Source organism: Coturnix japonica, chromosome 2 (genome assembly GCF_001577835.2).
Source record: "Coturnix japonica isolate 7356 chromosome 2, Coturnix japonica 2.1, whole genome shotgun sequence".
Taxonomy (NCBI): domain Eukaryota; kingdom Metazoa; phylum Chordata; class Aves; order Galliformes; family Phasianidae; genus Coturnix; species Coturnix japonica.
This window is the reverse complement of record NC_029517.1, coordinates 28,841,840-28,851,600: the sequence shown is the minus strand read 5'-3', so window position 1 is coordinate 28,851,600 and position 9,761 is coordinate 28,841,840. Positions and strand designations below refer to the sequence as shown.

The window sequence follows — 9,761 nt, the reverse complement described above, 5'->3', positions numbered from 1 at the left end:
CAGGTCAAGCCGTGGATAAATCCTGCTCTCCCTCCCACCTAATCACATAACTAGAGATGGAAAGAGCCGCGTGGGTTTTTGCTGAAGTCAAAGCACATCAAACAGCTTCATTTTCCTGCTCAAACAATTCAAGGCTGCGACAACTGTTTGCTTTATGGTCTGGCAGGCATTTTCCCCGCTCTGGGTTGTGCTGCTTTCCTCTCAGAGCAGAGCTGGTGCAAGGCGTTGCTCTTGCCTAGCTTTGCTGAACTGTTGCTTATGTCATCCTGGCTGGGGGAAAAAAAAGAAAGAAAGAAAGAAAACAGGGAGTCTACAGTTTCAGGTATTCCTCTGTGCATTTTTCTCCGCATACTTACAATGGCTTCCTTCTTTCCATGGTTGGTTACACTTCTTTTGTTTTAAGCCAGTATCACAAATGTTAGCAGTTTAGGTCTGGTCTTCATTACTCTTTTGTTCCCTTTCCAAAGAGCAGTTTTCTCTTCTTGGCTCTTTATCACTTTTATGGTGACTTGCTCATATTTTGGATCTTAGGATTTTGCTTGCTTTATGCTGGCAACCCCTTCTTGCAACTTGCTGTAAATTACGTGTTATCAAAACAGCCTAATGTTTCAGAAATGTGTGTGGGACGAGCAGAGGGAAGGAAGGATTTTAGGCCTTTTAAGAAGCTGGTCTGTTTTTCTGTGGCTCTTCCACCAGGCTCTGCCTCTTTAAAGCTGAGGTGTACTCATTTTAAAACCTTCTAAGCAACTCGGCAGCAAATCCTAAGGAACTTCAGATGCTCAGGCTGCTCACTTACAACAGCATTTGGAAATGTTACTGTCAGCCTCAAAGAGCACACGGCTCTAGCTGCTGCCTGGGTGTCAGCTCATGCCATCCACCGCAGTGGGAGCGAGCTGCTGTCTTTCATTGCATCAAGCCACAGTTCCACCCTCCTCTGTCTGCAGTCCCTGCAGGATCTGCTGCCTCTCACCAACACCCAAGCAGAGGCCAAATTCACCTCCTACATTCTGCAGTCTGGATGTGCAGCTATATAACCTGGCATCGCTCTGCTGACTGCAAATCGTAAAAGATGTGGAGAAAAAAGGAATACTGATGCAGTGCTCAGGGTCTGGAAGATCTTTCGCCTTACGCCTCAGTCCTTGCAAGGTAGCCGAGATCTGTTGCACCAAAAGGCCCCGAATGAGCTCTCTGATACTTTTTGTAGCTATTTTGAGTCCTTTTTCCCAAAAGCCCCAGCCCGCTTTCAGTGCCCAAGCCACCTGCTGGGATGTTGTGTGCCCTGCAGCTTGCCGGCTCTGCAGCCTGTCAATCAGTGTTTGCTGTCACAGGGCATCAGGATCCCGAGAGCTGGTAAATAAAAATGAGGTCAAGCCCACAACGTTTTCCACTGAGTAAAAATACATAAATGTTGCAACAGTGATTAAACTCTATCTTCTTCCCGCTTGTCTCAGGGATTTACAGCTTACATGCAAGCTTAGCAGAGCCATAACTTGTTCCCTTTTGCACCTATGCCTCCTAGTTTTTATTCGGTTATTTCAGCCCTCTGGTTTTGTAAACTTTTATGTCTTGGGCTGTGCCCCTTCCCATCAGGAAATGTCTCCCAGGGTCAGTTTTGAAAGCGATGCACAAAGGTTTATCCTCACGCCTACCATTAATGTCAGTGGGAATCAGGCTGCTGAACCTCTGAACACTGTCTTTAAAACATACCCTGTAGTATTTGCGCTCTCCCTGCATTATAAGCATTTCTTTATAGGATGTCTCATGTCAGAAAAATACATGCTCGCAGACCGGCCAATGAAAATGTAAGCTTTTTTTTCCTTCCTTAATTGAACTGGCAGAGGAGATGAATGAAAGCCCGGGGGGAGAGCAAATAAAAGGGTCGGGGTTGGATAAAGAAGGTTAATGCTTTCTGCAGGATCTCATCGCAGGGCTTAGCAGCACTTCGGAGCAGCCATCGAGGTGATTACGCAGCCTGGTCAGCATTGTGCACGCAGCAGCACCGTCAAAACTGAGCTAATTAAATGAACACAAATTACGACAGCTCCTAGAGTCAACAGCTCTGCTTGTAGCTTGTGTTGGAAGCAGATTTCAAATGTTAACTGAATGAGCAGCAACATAGAAGATAACGTACAAGATGTTTACAGAACGGCCTACTGTTTCCTTGCATCCCCCCCACCAGCCTACCCAGAGCTCGCTTATGGAAATCTGCATAAAGCATTTGCTCTTCCTCACTAATGTTTCTGTAATGATCAGCTGGCCCAGACATCCCATCCATCTGACTGGGGAAATTGCATGAGGGAAAAATCCTGAAGCACAGTAAATGCACATTTTAAGAGCTTTATGTGGCATTTACTTGCATCCCAATAATCAGCTCTGTAACTGTGCATTTTATTAAAATCTCACATTTTATTTGAGCCGCTGGAATCGTTCTACTTAATTAGCAAGGGAGAGAAAAGCAAAACCCTGCCTTAAATTTACATGCCCAGACTCAAACCCTGTGAATTCCTGTGCATCCTCTTGCCTTTATTCACCTGAACAGCCACTGCACCCGCAGTCCTGGGCTGGCATGCACCACGCTATGGGGGAAAATGAAGCCCCCAAGGGTGGTGGTGCCATGTGGATGAGGCCCCAGGGACAGATGGAGTGCCACAGGTGTGCTGAGAGCAGGGCAGAGGTGTGGGGAGATCCCCGGGATTAGCAGCGATGTGCAAAAGGAGACTGACCATTTCAGCATGCAAAAAAGCCACTCTCACGTGGCCTCTCTCAATCCTCTTCTTCCACACCTCTCCTTCACTTCAAACACTTTTCTCTCTCTGTATTAGCTCCACAAGGGGGAGAGCACTTCCTCTGTCTCTCCAGAACAGCAGTAGAAAGTCAGTGGGACCATGTGGGCAAGGAAGACTCTTTATGAGAGCTGTATCCTCTGCCAGGAACAGCATCCAGCAAAAAGAAAAAAGAAAAGAAAAAAAAAAGAGGAGAACTTCATGGGGAGCTGCAATCAGCTTCTAGGAAGTGCAGAGGAGGAGCAGATGGCTGTGGTCCATGTGGATAGCATTACCATAGGAAAGGCAAGGCAAGGCAGGGGAGAGTGGGAGAGAGGTGAGGCAAGGTGCTGAAACTCTGAGGAGCTGCCAACCAGGATCTCTACAGTAACTGCCTCTAGTATGATCCCCAAACCCACGTGCTACCAGGGAGAAAGAGGCAGAAAGGCAGAACATTTATGCATGGCTAAGAAATAAGACAGAGGAACAGGCATGTCTGGTCTCATGAAGGCATGAGCCTGACAGACATATCAGAAACACGCTTGAAGGAAGGCAGTAAGTGGGACAGTGTAACACCGTCTACTAAGGAAGGTTAGAGTAGAATATCATGGAATCAATCAAATTAATAGATTAACCATTTCTGTACGGAGAGTGTGGATTAAAATTCCAGGCCCAAATAGGAAGAATATTATTTTTATCAAAATAAGATGGGAAGACTGTTGCATGTGTTACTGACTCTCCTGCTCTGATGGGCTGTAGGACACGGGGGAATTCCAGGACACCACAGAAGCAGAAGATGTAATAAAAAGTGTAGACGTCAATTATTTCCATGTAAATTGGCCAGATACTGCGCAAGAATGAGAGGTGGAATAGTCAATAACTATTTCATGTTGGAGATAACAATGAGACAAGAGGCCATTCTATACTTGATTTGGAGTAGAAACATACATAGATGTGAAATGTTGTTAAAAAGAAAAACTACATGGGACAACAAAGAAAATTAATTTCTTCCTGCAGGCAAGGAGGCTGCTGAAGGACACTCTGCTGGAAACACAAGGCCAATGCATATTATTCATCAAGGAGGCTTGAGAATGGGCAGTACATGGTAGCTTTGTAAGACAGCAAGATAAGGGAGGTTATTAGAAGAATAACTGTGAATCCTTCAAACAGCTAAAGCTGGATCCAAATGATTAAATTAGGAAGTAGCAGACATTCTGCTAAGATCGCATGTACAAAAACAATTAGACAGACGAAAAGGAGTTTGATGAGATTCTAGCAAAACGAATCAAAACTAGCAATAAATCTTTTCTTCAGCACATTGGGAGCAGGAAGCCTGCCAGAGAATATGCTAAGTCAGTTGATGATCAGAGCTTGAAGGGAGAACTCAGAGAAAATAAAGCTATTAGAGAAACTAAATTAATCCTTTACATCGCTTTCTTCACTGTGGAAGAAAAGGTGTTGATTCTCAAACGTGACAGCTTCTTGTGGTAGGAGGACACTTGGCAGTAAACCTTCCTGAAATAGATGTGTCCAGAAACCAGATCTAGGATCACCTCAACAAAACAAAGAGCAATTGGATGTGAAAAAACAGGCGATATTGCTCAGAAATTTCAAAGGACCTAAGGGATGATATCACTAAATGACTAACAGCAGATTATAACTCTGCTCAGAAATCCCTTGATATCCGAAGAGTGACTGTCAACTATGAAATGACAGGGCAGCATTTTAGAAAGGTTCCAGGGGAGATGTGAGAAACAGCAGGCCTGTAAGTCTGAAATCTGTACCAGGCAAATTAGTAGCAAATGTAACGAAGAACCAAATCCACTGATGCTTCAATAAATTAGATTTATGTAGGAAAAGTGATCACGACCTTTGCCATTTGTACATATTGGAGTTCTTTAAAGAGGTCAAGGAACATACAGATAGGAGTAATTCAGCTGATATAATCTACTTGGCTTTCCATAGACTTTCAGAAAATTTGTCCAGGATAGATTCTTCAAGGAATCAAACAGTGCTGTGACAAGAGGCAAAGTAATTGTATGATAAAAAGACAGTTAAAAGATGGGAAACAGAGGAGGGGACCAGCAGCCTTGGTCTTGCACTCAGTGGTGAGCAGAGAAATTCTACAGGGCTGCAAATTGCAAACTGTGCTTTCAGAGTATTCACAAGGGACCTAGAAATGGGATTGAACAGAGGAGAGTTTGTTGGTAGCAGCAAAGTACTGATGATGTTAGGAACCAGAGCTGGCTATGAAGAGCTGTGGTCATGCTTTATGAGGCACAGCAACTAGACAATAAAATGGGAAATGAGAAGCATAAGTAAATATAAAGCAATTCCTAGGTGAGAGAAACAGCCATAGTTTCATAAGAAAAAATGATGCACATGAGCTGACCATTAGCACTCAGGAGTAAGATTGTGGGGCATGTTCCATGAATATACCAACACAGCACTCTGTACTTGTCAAAAAAAACCCACTCTAAAAACATACTTGTATACACTGGGGCTCAGTAGGATGGGAATAAAGGTCAAATGAGAAGAAAATTTTTTTAAATTTGGGAATGATCCACAGTGTGAATGCTCTGTTGTTCTGGTCATCTCCTCTCAAAAAGAGTGCAGTAAAACTGGACAAAGACAAACAATGGGTATAAATGATTTCCGTGCCTGAACAGCTATAGAAGAGTTTAAGTATAAACTTACCACGATGGGATGCTCTAACCTGGAAGAATTATAACTTGATAGGGATCAGCAGCACAAAGAGTGACATGGTGAGGGTGCTTGGAAATTGATCAGTCACTGCCTTCTCCAACATAAGGGCTTGGATTAGGGGTAACACAGAGTTAAAAGGTGTCACAGTACATTCAGGGGACACGGGATGAGCTCAGGGGTGAGAAAACACATATGTCTCAAGAAGTTCCTGACAGAAAATAGCTCAAAACAGGAAGAGTACCACTTTGGACATCTGGAGAAAATACCATCTATTTTTTCCCTAATTCAGCTTTTTTATGTGGCATTCATCTTCTTACAGTGACAGCTTTTAAAGAGAATGGATACTGGGCAATCTTAAGTCTTTGGTTTGACCAGGTGCAGACTGCTGTATATTTTTCTGCTATCAGCTGCCTGAGAGGTGTAAATACATCCACAAAGTGCCCCCACAGACCTCCTGTATGTTTCCCCAGCATTTCTCTACCCAAGTCATGACCCCCCAGTTTCCTCTCAGGGTCGGTGTTGCCCTGGGGGTCCCTCTCTGCTGCCAGGAGCTAACATTCTGTGTAGGAGTGCAGGGCGGTGGACATGAGTCCACCCAAAGGTTGTTGAGCCCAAAGGATAAACATGTAATAAAACCCAGAAATAACATGCTGTTGTCGAATGTAAAAACCTTTCCTCACCATGCAGCAGGCTGTGCTGGCCTCACCCAGAGGCTGCTGGCAAGAATTAAGTCTTGAAAGCCATCCCACTAGACACAGCCCAATCCACAGGGTGCTCATCCTATCAAAAAGATTTTAAAAAGCAACAGAAAATGTTAGCGTATAAGCTTAAGACCCTTCATTGGACTCTGACCAACTACTCAAAAGTCTACGGTAGAAATTCTCTGTAGATTAATGCATCCTTGCTTTTTTAAGGCTGGTTCAGATCTGTTCCAGGCTTAGCCTTTTCAGTGCACTTCACCTTTCTACTCCATTTATCTCTGGACTTACAGACAGAGAAATCTGAATACATGGAGTTCCTTATTGGCACTATCCTATACCTCATTGTAACATGTCCTGAGGACACCAGAGCTCCACACCCTACAGATCTTTATTTAAAACTTCAACTTAAATAGAGACAAAGTGTCTCATATTAAAAAAATAAAAAATAGCAGAAGTATTATTTTTTCAAGGGAAATAGATACCAAAATATGCAGGCCTGCTTCCTTTGGGATTCACATTCTTCCTGGAAGCAAAAAGTATTGAAACTCTCATGGGATCTCCTGTTCTCATGAAATTCTGAGATTCATTTTCAGTCTCAAGTGGCTAAAACTAGATATGAAGTGGCTCAGATTAGCAGCCAGGCTTGGGGTACTTATTGAATTGTCCTCAGCTTGATAAGCTTTGATGTTTGCTCATCAATGATACAGCTCTGCAGTACCAGGGATGTAGCTCTGTAATCATAGATTTAATTAAACTGAAAAGTACTTTGTTTTATACATTGGTGGTTCTTTTTTTTCCCCTAAAGGATGAAATCTTCCCACGCATGAAACAAAACTGATGACATCAAGGATTAGACCTGATCTAAAGTCAATTACTGAGGTTTTGTGTCTGCATCCTCCTAAACTACCTGAAAAGAGCCTAGCACAAAAGCAGATAGCAAACTTTTCAAAAACAATTATGTGATGACTCCATCTCTCAGGCTGAAGGATTTTTCCCTCTTGTGAACACAATGCTTCCAATGTAGAGCCCTGCAGCTGGTTGAACTGCTGCCTCTCAGAAACGCATGGATGAGAGGGCATAAATACGCTCTAGCGGTTGCAACATGGCTCTGCGCCCTGGAGAGAGACTTTATTTCCACTAGCTGGCTGCCAAAAGCCTCTCTCCTGTCAAAACACAACAGATGAATTTGCAAATTCCAGATTTACGTTCCCTCAGATTTGTCGGCAGGTGATCAAGTGAAATCATCCTGCAATAGGCTAAATTATAACCTCCACTGCGGCCAACACCTGAGCTAAGTATCTTTGAGCTCTTTTCTTTTGCAGCCTTCACTTCCCACATTAGTAATCAAATGGGCTAAGAGGCTTTGTGACCAGAGAATTAACTTCTGAGAGCCCACAGCAGCTTCCTATCCCCGCATGCCCAGTGCATCAGAGGTGGCTTTTTATCTCACTTCTGTCTAGAAACTTGGTATGGGGGAGAGAAGAGTTCTTGTTCTTAGGGCAAAAGATAGTCTTCTGGATAGGGATTTCTTTCATTCTTTCCTTTGCCAAGAAGATGTTAAATATTTCATTAAAAGCTGAACATTCCTAAAACACAAAATCTTTCTTTATGCTTGGTTGAAAAGACAAGATTTCTCATAGAAAATAAAATCGAGTCATGTACCAAATACATTCTCAGATCAGACTTTCGGCAACAAATTGTTTCTTTCCTTGGAAAGACGGGGAACAGGTTGTACATTGCTCTGACTGCAAGTAGAGCTTCCCCATTTTTATTTCTCACAATATCACTCCCATTTACTTCCCCATTTGCTCCTACCATAAAGTCAGAAGCAAGAAATTCTTGTTAGCCACCTTTACATTTAAAAGCAAGTTACACACCCTGTGTTGCCAAAACCATCTTTCTGAAAGCTAGGCCTTTCCTTGATCAGTCTTTACATTTAATGTCCCTCTCATTCTCTGACCTTAAGAGCTTCCATTTATATCTCCAAAGGGTTGGAAAGAGAATTACTCTTTCAGAAGACAAAGTGTGCACAATTTTCTTTTTCCCTAAAAGTCAAATAGCAACAAGAGTGATCCTGCCATTCACTGCTCCATTTGCCGCTACAAAGCAGTCCCAAGTGCTATGATTGCTTTTTCCTTTGGAGAAGCCCCCAGCTACTCAGGCTATTACACCCCTACTGCCAAACAAGGACAGAAACCAGGAGTGATCCCACCAAAGTGCAAGGTTTGCTCTCACTTTTCTTTCATGGTGAAGCTCCTTGGTACTTTCAGGCTTTTGTGTTTCTCATACCAGAGTGCAATGTTAATGTTCAGGCAGAAGACTTTGGCTGAAAATTGGGGTGGAATGATTTTTGTCTTTAAAGTCCAGCTGTCAGGTGGTTAATTCTGACATGAAATGTGCATTTTCAGCATTTCTTTTTTCCTGTGAGAACAAAATGTGCTTTATGGCTGCTAAATCCTAATCACATTTCTGAAGATTTCATTCTGGATGGTTTACTACATTGTCTTTTAGTTGAAATCTTTCCATAGAATATCTGCATGGACAAACTAAATGCCTGATCACCACTTCTTAGAAATGCAAGAGATAAGATAATGAGATATCTGGAGAGGAAGAAAATATCTAAATGCAATTATTTGAAATTATTTTAATTCTTCCAATTGCTTTTACCCCCACTTCCTTTTGAATAGTTCCTGACTACAGGAAATGAATTTCTTATCTGTAAATTGGGTTTCTACAAAACAGATTTCCATACGTTGGCTAATTTTGCATTTATACCAGGAAAAGATCTGCATTAAGTTTTACAACCGGAGTGAAAAGTCCATCTGGGCTCTGTGCGATCAGCAGCTCATGACCAAGAGGACTTGTTTCCATCTGCAGTGATCTTATCTCAAAGCCACAAGGAAAAGATGCAAAGCTTGACTTGAGAGCCTGCTTCGCAGAATCCAGTTATTGGCAAAGAAATCTACACTGAGGTATTTCATTATAACTGCAGTGGTGATTATTGTGTGTTTGCTGCACAGCCCAGTATCCCATGACTTTGGAGTGCTCCAGGCAAACCAGAGATGCGGTCAGGGTCAGTGCAATCTTACCGTGTGACAACAGAAGGCAAAGGTAAGTTGCTTTCTCTCATTTTAATCTAAATGCTAAATGCACTCAGAACTGAAACTTCATGTGTGCACTTCTGCTAAGGAGGTGTCAGCAGGGATGAGAGGAGTGGTGAGATTTAGTCAAGCTCAGCACTTCAGCAGGGTCTCAGAGCAGGAACGAGCACAACACCTTCCCCCAGCAGCCCTGCTTCCATGCTGCTCCACCTGTTCCTCCGTTGCTTGGGTGCTAAATTCAGTGGCAAATTCAAAAAGCAGTCAATGTTTGCACTCTCCATTATGAGAGGAGGAATCACAGCTATCTGGAATCACTGCCCACTGACTATCTTTGGAAATTCAATATCCTTTCCCTATCAGATATCTTTGGAAGCACATAAGTTACATAGCCCGTGGATCCAAGCTGCTACCCCATGGGTTGCTGGTGGGGCTGGCAGCTTTGTTTGGGCTGGCTGCTACAGATAGAACATGCTTACATCTCCCTGTTTGAG

The 9,761-nt window shown here is 43.0% G+C and overlaps 1 long non-coding RNA gene across 1 annotated transcript in view; it reads left to right on the top strand.

Annotated features, from left to right (window-relative positions):
- Positions 1 to 249: 249 nt before the first annotated feature.
- Positions 250 to 9,761, top strand: part of LOC107309238 — a 39,012-nt gene continuing 29,500 nt past the window's right edge. The window contains exons 1-2 of the long non-coding RNA XR_001553123.2: positions 250 to 322; positions 9,190 to 9,280. This is a non-coding gene — a long non-coding RNA (uncharacterized LOC107309238). The remainder of the gene's footprint in view (positions 323 to 9,189; positions 9,281 to 9,761) is intronic.